The sequence below is a fragment of the Moschus berezovskii genome, chromosome 9 (assembly GCF_049115385.1).
Source record: "Moschus berezovskii isolate FMDL1 chromosome 9, NW_MosBer_1.0, whole genome shotgun sequence".
NCBI lineage: Eukaryota > Metazoa > Chordata > Mammalia > Artiodactyla > Moschidae > Moschus > Moschus berezovskii.
In genome coordinates, this window is record NC_142468.1 from 78,354,275 (window position 1) to 78,363,331 (window position 9,057).

At 38.7% G+C, this 9,057-nt stretch overlaps 1 pseudogene; it reads right to left on the minus strand.

Moving 5' to 3' along the window:
• Positions 1-869: 869 nt before the first annotated feature.
• Positions 870-1,641, minus strand: LOC129563375 (olfactory receptor 11H6-like; annotated as a pseudogene).
• Between the last annotated feature and the right edge of the window lie 7,416 nt (positions 1,642-9,057).

The window sequence follows — 9,057 nt, forward strand, 5'->3', positions numbered from 1 at the left end:
AATCCATAGAAACAGAAAGTAGATGAATTGTTTCCAGGGACTGGAGAGAGGGGAAATTAAGGAGTGATAGCTAACAGGTCCAGGTTCTCTTTATGGTATAAGGAAAATTCTGGTTGAGAACATGAGGTACTAGTGTTGAGATAGTTGGCAGAGGAAATCTAACAATTTTGTCATTGGAAATATACCTGAGAGTCACTAGTCATTATCTTCCAACCTTAACCTACAGAAGACACAAATGATGTATTAAGAAAAGGCTTGGCTTTTTTTTAAAGAGAGCTTTTTCCAAAAATAATTCTTAAAAGTAAATATACAATGGAAAAAAGTATTAATACCACCTGGATCCAAATAGTAAAATTATTTTAACTAAATTTTGGTGAGATGTTGTAAAGAAATAAAATTATGATAAATCAATTTTTCATAAGAAGGTGAATGCATTTTGCTATATTTTAAATATTGAGATAGAAAATAAAATTTAAATGTTGTTTTATGTTTACCATACAAAACTTTTGACTCACCAAATACTGGTAATAAATTTAAAATATTGGACAAAGTGCATGTACCAGTATGTATGTATGTGATATTGGCAGCAAATATTAACTAATATTCAATCTGAATGCCAGCAAGATGACTGATCATTTTGCTTTTGATTATTTTTATTTGAATTTGAAAAGTTTTACTATTAATATAAAATTTTCTCTAACAATAAAAATGGATACAGGTAATTTAATGGACATCTAATTAGACTTGAGTATGTTCCTCCTCCTCCAAAACATATTTTCCTAATTTAATTAGTACAATTGAATACCAATCTTTTAATTATTTATTTCCCATATATTATATCAATTATGAACACAGTTCTCAGAGATTTCTTTCATGTTTTTGACTAAATCTCACCATCTTAAATAATTTTCTCAGTGCCTCCTTCATCTCCTTATTTTGGAGACTATAGATCAAAGGGTTGAATAACAGCGTTAACACAATATAGGACAAAGTCACATATTTTTGAATCTCTGCTGAATTGCCTGCTGTTGGGCTCACATATACAATCATGATGGAGCCATAAAACAAGGACACCACAGCCAGATGGGATCCACATGTAGAGAAAGCCTTATGCCGGCCTTCTGCTAGATGTACCCTAAGCACAGCTCTGATAACCAGGGTGTAGGAGCTGGTAATGAAGAGTAAGGTAGAGAAAATGATGGCTGAGTTAAAAGTGGCACAAATGATTTCAGTGGCAGGGGCTGGCACACAGGACAGCTTTATAAGGGGTCCTGGGTCACACAGGAAATGATCAGTCTTATTGAGACAATGAAATGGGAGCTGAGAGATTAGGTGAATAGGCAAGAGGAAGTACAAAAAGCCACACACCCAGCAGCAGGCTCCCATTCTGATGCAGCGTTGCACTGTCATGACAGTGGGGTAGTGAAGGGGCCTGCAGATGGCAAAGTACCTGTCAAAGGCCATGGCAGACAATATGAAGGTCTCAGTACCACCTGTGGAGAAGAAGAAGTAGAACTGGAGGAAGCAGCCAGAAAAGGAGATGGTCTTGGTCTCAGACAGAAAGTTGGCTAGCATATTGGGAACAGTAGAAGTGACATACCACATCTCCAGGAAGGAAAAATTGGCCAGAAGGATGTACATGGGGGTGTGGAGATGGTGGTCCCACCACACTGCACAGATAATGCACAAATTTCCATTTAGTGTCAACACATATCACAGAGAAGAGTGAGAAGGGAATCCAAGGAGAATGAATTCATTCACAGGGTCAGAGTGATTATTTCCTCTTGGGTTTTTCATTTTTGTCTCCTAAAAATGTAATAAGAAGACATTATTATCTTTCAAATGACTCTACAGAAGTTTTCTCATTAAGATATTTCTGAACTTCTTTACCTTAATTCCACGAGCAGCATGATTTTAGATTACTTAAAGATTTTTAGCATTCTTTGACCCAGTGTGACACTGGGAGGAAACAAAGAACTTGGAGTGTGGGGGCTTATTACGGCCTCATCATCACGATCATCATGCCTGTCATGGTCCATTTAATGTCTTCCTTTGTCTGTGTCCTCGGCAATACATAAACCAAGGTAGATACTCCTTGCCATTCATAGGCTTTTTTTTTTTTTTCCCGGAGAATGGGAAGCAAAGTTTGATAACAATATTTTTTTTTTTACTTTCGATTATGGATGATATGCAAAAGCAAACTGAAGAGTATAGTGAATCCCTACACATTTATCACATAGCTTTAACAATTACTCATGGGCAAACTTGTTGTAACTCTACCTACTTCCATACTTCCCATATTATTTCAAAGCAGATACCAAATGTATGATTTCATTACAAAATATTTCAGCATGTAACCCTGGAAAATTTTAAAAACTATAATCAAAATATCTCTATATAATCCAAAAATTAATAATTCTTTAATTTTATAAAGAGTTAAAATTTCCAATTGCTTTATGTCAGAATTGTTTTGTTTTGTCTTACAATTTATCTGTTTGTTTGTTTGTTTTATGGCCATGCCCACTCAGCTTGTGGGATCTTAGTTCCCCAACCAAGGATTGAACCCAGGCCCTCGACAGTGAAAGCATGGAGTCCTAACCACTGGAAGGAAAGGAATTCTTCAGTTTGTTTGAAGTAGGAGCCAAATAAATTTCACATTTTGTCACTGGTTCCTATGTCTGACACATCTTTCAGTCAATAGTTTCCTTATTCATTCCTTTTAAAAATTTCTGTTATTTTTGGAATTAATTTTAATTTGAGTATAGTCGCTTTACAATATTATGTTAGTTTTGTGGTTCAGAAATGTCCACCTGAGCCAAACCTACATAAGGACACATAGATGTTTAAACAATTGTACAGACCATTCTCTGTGTAAATAGAAGAAAATGTTGTGAGAATATATAGCCATAAAGCAGGAGTTTGTTTATTACTGTAAGCTTTAGTAATAACACATGCGTAGTTTTAGGTGGGATTTCTGTTTATGTACTATTGGAAGTGTTGGAAAAGAGATAAAGAACACGATATTTATCAGTGATTGCTTATAGCAAGACCAATTATGAAGTTCATGTACCCTCTTATTTTTAAGATCTCTGTAAAAAGATTCCACAATTTTCATTGTTAATTTCTCTCAATGTTTAGCGATATATGTACAATTCTCCAATGTGCTCTTCATTTTTAACTTGCTCCTCTTTGTAGGCAGAGGACCTGCAAAGACATTCTCTGGTGGCTCAGATGGTGAAGAATCTGCCTGCAACGCAGGAGACCTGGGTTTGATCCCCGAATTGGGAAGATCTCCTAGAGAGGGAAATGACAATCCCTGCCAGTATACTTGCCTGGAAAATCCCATGGACAGAGGAACCTGGTGGGCTATCGTCCATGGAGTAACAAGGAGTTGGACATGACTGAGCGAATTTCGCATCACTTCACTTCTTTGTAGGCAAAAATTTCTTGCTTAAGAGGAGTAAGCTTCATGCACAGTTACCTTGAACAACATTTTAAATGAAGCCTGCATGCATGAATGAGGTTCAGACTATAAACTAAACATTATTCTTTTTTAATTGAAAATTTATCCCAAGTTGAGGACACAGGCTTCAGTTCTCAGTTGAAATTTATCACGTGACGGGAAAGTACCTCATGGTGGTACTTTCTCTCTTTATATATTTTGCCACATAGAGCAGAAATAGCTACTATGGTATATATATCATGAAAGCACTCTGAGTTTCTAATTACATTAATTGAAGATCTGTTCATGGACTATTCATTCTCATTTTTCTCTCCCTGTCTCTTTAATTTGAGACTTCTATGTTAGGGTTCCTTCAGGTTCCCTTGACCTATACATGTTTTTTTCAGGACCTAGTCCTTGATATTTTCTTTTTCCAATTATGCTCTCTCTGTTAGTGATCAGTCAACTAGCCACATGTATAAAAACCACCCATGTGAGAGGAAATCACATTTTCTCTCCCTAACTGTGGAATCTCTTCTACAACCTAGATTTATCTACCCAATTTTGTATTCAACGTCTCCATTTGCTACTGAATGTAACAAAAATGCAAGAAATTAAAAGTCACTCAGTCATGTCCAACTCTTTGCGACCCTATGGACTATATAGTCCATGGATTTCTCCAAGCCAGACTACTGGAGAGGGTAGCCTTTCCCTTCTCCAGGGGATCTTTCCAACCCAGGGATCAAACCCAGGTGTCCCACATTGCAGGTGGAGTCTTTACCAGCTGAGCCACAAGGGAAGCCCCAAAGGCAAGAAGCCCATGACAAAACTCTTGGTTCCTCTCACCCCAAACTGATGGGTCCTTGCTTCTTTGCCATATCATCCAATGGCACCTCCATTTACTCAGTTACTCAGGCCACAAACTCTGGCCACATCCTCACCACACCTCTCAATAGTCCACATCCAAATCATCAACAAAATCTCTACGCCTCCTGTTCAAAACATAGGTAAAAAAAAAATCTGATCATGTCAACTACCTGCTGTCAATCATTTTTTAAAAATTATTTATTTATTCTTGGCTGTGCTAGGTCTTCATTGCTGTGCAAGCTTTTCTCTAGTTGCGTTGAGCAGAAGCTACTCTCTAAGTTGCAATGCATGGGCTTCTCATTGCAGTGGCTTCTCTTCTTGCAGACTCGAGGGCACGTGGGCTTCAGTAGTTGTGGCACCCTGGTTCTAGAGCACAGGCTCAGTAATTGTGGTGCAAGGGCTCAGTTGCTCTATGGCAGGTGGCATCTTTCTGGACACAGATGGAATCTGTGTCTCCTGCATTCTTTACCACTCAGTCATCAGGGAAGCCAACTCTCAATCTTTTGAACACAATTACGACAAAACAAGGCAGCGCACTTGCACGGGAGAAAGCCTCAATCCATGCAAACAAGGTCCATGAAGGGTGCCTACTCAAGGCAACCTCCCCCAACTACCTCTCTCTTTGAATCACCTTGTCTCTCTTTATATCCCCTCTATCCACTCATCTTCATGCTCTGTGCTTTCTTATTGTTGCTAAGTTATGATCATGCTTTAAGGGTGTTTGTTTGTATGTGTCTGTGTGTGTGCGTGTGAACAAAAACTCTGGTTTTGCTGTCTGTTCTTTCAGTATTTTCCTGTGTCTAATTATAAACATTTTAACTGAGTGACTTTTTAAATGGGTAAGTGAACTGCAAGGAGATCCAACCAGTCCATTCTAAAGGAGATCAATCCTGGGTGTTCATTGGAAGGACTGATGCTAAAGCTGAAACTCCAATACTTTGGCCACCTCATGCGATGAGTTGACTCACTGGAAAAGACTCTGATGCTGGGAAAGGTTGGGGGCGGGAGGAGAAGGGGACGACAGAGAATGAGATGGCTGGATGGCATCACCGACTCTGTGGACATGAGTTTGAGTGAACTCCGGGAGTTGGTGATGGACAGGGAGGCCTGGCGTGCTGTGATTCATGGGGTCATGGAGAGTCGGACACGACTGAGCGGCTGAACTGAACTGAACTGAAGTGAACTGTTTTATATTTCTCCCTGTTAAAGAAAATGTTTTTACAGTCTATAACTGATTTTTCCCCCATGTGGTTAGCCAAAGCACTTTAATAGAAAAATGTACTTTTCTTACTGTCTCATATTTTCTTCTGTCTCATATTCAAGGTCAAGAAATCTGGTATATGTGACTTGAACAAGTAATAAGGTATAGAATAAAGTGATCATTCTACAATTTATTCCTGGCCTATGTGGTTTTGTGGTTCAGTTAACATCTCAACTTAAGTGAGATATGATTTTTCTTAAATATATTTCCTTATATACTTATAAATAACACATGTATAATCTAACATTTAATTGAATCAGTTTTGATACTAGATGCTATGTTATACAGTTGAGAATCTAACCAATCATATGCAAGCTATTCTAGTTTACATTTTTATATGAAGAAACTACAATACAGGATTAGAGAAAAGTGAAAAAGACACTATGAAAATTTTTGAATTGTATCTTACCTGAAGTTTTCATGTGAGAATTATAGTATCTGGTAGAGGCAGACTCCAAATTTATATTCTCTCTCCTGGAGTATACAGTCGGCCTCAGTCTCCTTGTTCTCTCATTTCAGCAGAAAGAAATGCACCACAAATTCGAACTGGCATCCGAGTATCTTCTTAATGGAGTGGGGTGGGGGAACTAAGTGTTGGAATGTAATATTATTAAATATAGTAATTATTTGAAGCCCACAGAATGACCATATTATTTAAACAATTTGAAAGGGTGATTCCATGTGGTTATAAATGGCAATGTGGTCTTTCCTGATTTAAGAAGAACCAATCACACCCTTGTCTCTAAAGAAGAGTATGTATTAGTAGCAACCACATTCTGAGACATGGTTATTTTGTTCTCAACACTCTACCCTGGGAGGAGATGATCCAATGTACCCCATGTGTGCAGTCAGGCCTTACTACTGAACTCCTGTTCATAGCATGCTTTTTAATAAATATGTGAAGATTGTGTCTGACTCTCCTAGATCACCAAACTTCTCCCAGTGGCTTCATCTAGGGATAATGATGAGAAAATTTTGGCCAGATGTCAGAAAGTGTTGGTTCAACCTTTAGGGGAAAAAGGAAAGATGATGAGGCAGGCCTGAGGTCCAAGTTGAAGAATAACTTGGCTTTAAGCCTTGAATCAGAGCATTAAATACAACCAGCAGCATCTGTATATATTTTATAGTAGTACAGCTATGTTTCTCCACAATAGAGGTGATATTGGCTTTAGGAATGAGAATGTAAAGGCAAAATTTCCACGAAGTCAACAGATATAAAGACAGAAGTTAACTATTGCAAAGAATTTACAAAACACTCCAAAATCGTGCTCCATCTGTTCCCTTCTTTCCACAATTCTACCCCTGAACCAACCCAAGTATGCTATGGTAATGTTTAAATTTTGGGATCAGTAGCAAGTGTTCCAGGCTTCCCAGGTGGCACTAGTGGGAAAGAACACACCTGCCAATGCAGGAGATTGAAGAGACATTGGTTTGACCCCTGGGTGGGGAAGATCCCCTGGAGGAGGGCATGGCAACCCACTCCAGTATTCTTGCATGGAGAATCCCATGGACGGAGGAACCTGGACAACGATAGTCCATAGGATCACAAAGAGTTGGACTATAGCTACTTAGCATGCACACAGCAAATGTCCCATCTCTTCAGTTCAGTTTAGTCGCTCAGTCGTGTCCGTCTCTTTGCGACCCCATGAACCACAGCACGCCAGACCTCCCTGTCCATCACCAACTCCCAGAGTCCACCCAAACCCATGTCCATTGAGTCGGTGATGCCATCCAACAATCTCATCCTCTGTCGTCCCCTTCTCCTGCCCTCAATCTTTCCCAGCATCAAGGTCTTTTTCAAATGAGTCAGCTCTTTGCATCAGGTGGCCAAAATATTGGAGATCCAGCTTCAGTATCAGTCCTTCCAATGAATATTCAGGACTGATTTCCTTTAGGATTGACTGGTTTGATCTCCTTGCAGTCCAAGGGACTCTCAAGAGTCTTCTCCAACACCACAGTTCAAAAGCATCAATTCTTCTGTGCTCAGCTTTCTTTATAGTCCAACTCTCACATCCATACATGAGCACTGGAAAAACTAGAACCTTGACTAGACGGACCTTTGTTGACAAAGTAATGTCTCTGCTATTTAACATGCTGTCTGGGTTGGTCATAACTTTCCTTCCAAGGAGTAAGCGTCTTTTAATTTCTTGGCTGCAATCACCATCTGCAGTAATTTTGGAGTCCCCAAAAAATAAAGTCAGCCACTGTTTCCACTGTTTCCCCATCTATTTGCCATGAAGTGATACTTGAATGTAAATATTACTCCACTTGTTTTGTGATCTGTCCTTTCAATGTTACTTCAGCCAGAGAAACGTAAACATTGAAATCAACACTATGATCGCCACAACTAATAACATGATATTAAAATATTCAAATGAAGGTGAAGATCTAATCCTATTTGATCTTATCTGTAGATATCAGATACAGAGCCCTTCACAAGTTCTGGGTCTCATAATTTAAGAAGACCATGGGCAAACTGCAGTAAATTTGTAGAAAACAACTTAGAGAGATCCTTAGAAGCATGACATATAAGTAACAGTGGAAGGAATTAGAATTTTAAATTGGAGAACAAAAGATCCCATTCAGACAGAGGAAAGATGACCATTTAGTAGAGCAATCCAATCTGTTCCATTTATCCCTCAAAGTAGAGAATTAAAAATAATAGTTAAATCTATAGTGAGACACATTGTAATTCAACGTGGAAAGTAATTTTGTAACAGAATCTTATACAGTGCTATTTTCTATCAGAAGACTACTTTCTAGCGTGGATTTCATCAGATAAAGGCAGGGAGAGTGGTAGAGGGGGTTTAAGCATCAGAAACAAATGTCTTTCAATATTGAAATTTGATTATATGCATTTAAGATGTGTCAAAAACAAAAAGAAAAGAAAACCTATCCAGGCAAAGTCAATGACAAAAAAATGTAATGGGAAATATTAAGGTTAATGAAAACTTGAGGCTTTCATTTATATTGATGAATGGTATATTTTAATGGTTGTTAGTTGACAGAAGACAAAGGGAGGAGAAAAGAGAATTCTGGACAGTGGTTTGGCCAGCAAAGTCCTTGAGTTATACCTGGGAATACAGATAGTCTAATTCTATTAACTGAAGAAATTGCATTTTTGTTTCCTGAAAAAATGTGTGTGGAACTTGCTCTCTGAGCCAAAAACTGAGTGGCTCCTCAGTTTTGGTCAAAGACGATTCTACAAGGAATGAGTAGGGGGATCAGAAGAACTTCAGGTCTGAACAAGGAAAAAGAGGTGGCAGCAGCACAAAAAGTTTTATTTGGGGACACTGCTTTGGCAGATTTGTATGCAGGAAATCCCTCAAAGCAGGAGACCTTCCAGAGGCTGTAGACTTGGGGGCTAGTAAGAAGGGGAGAAGGGATAAGGAACTCCTAGGAGAAAGAAGGAGAAGAGAATTTACTTGTTGAGGTGATGTCAGCCTGGTGAGGCTGAGGACTGCGTGCCAAAGACTCCAAAGGGCAG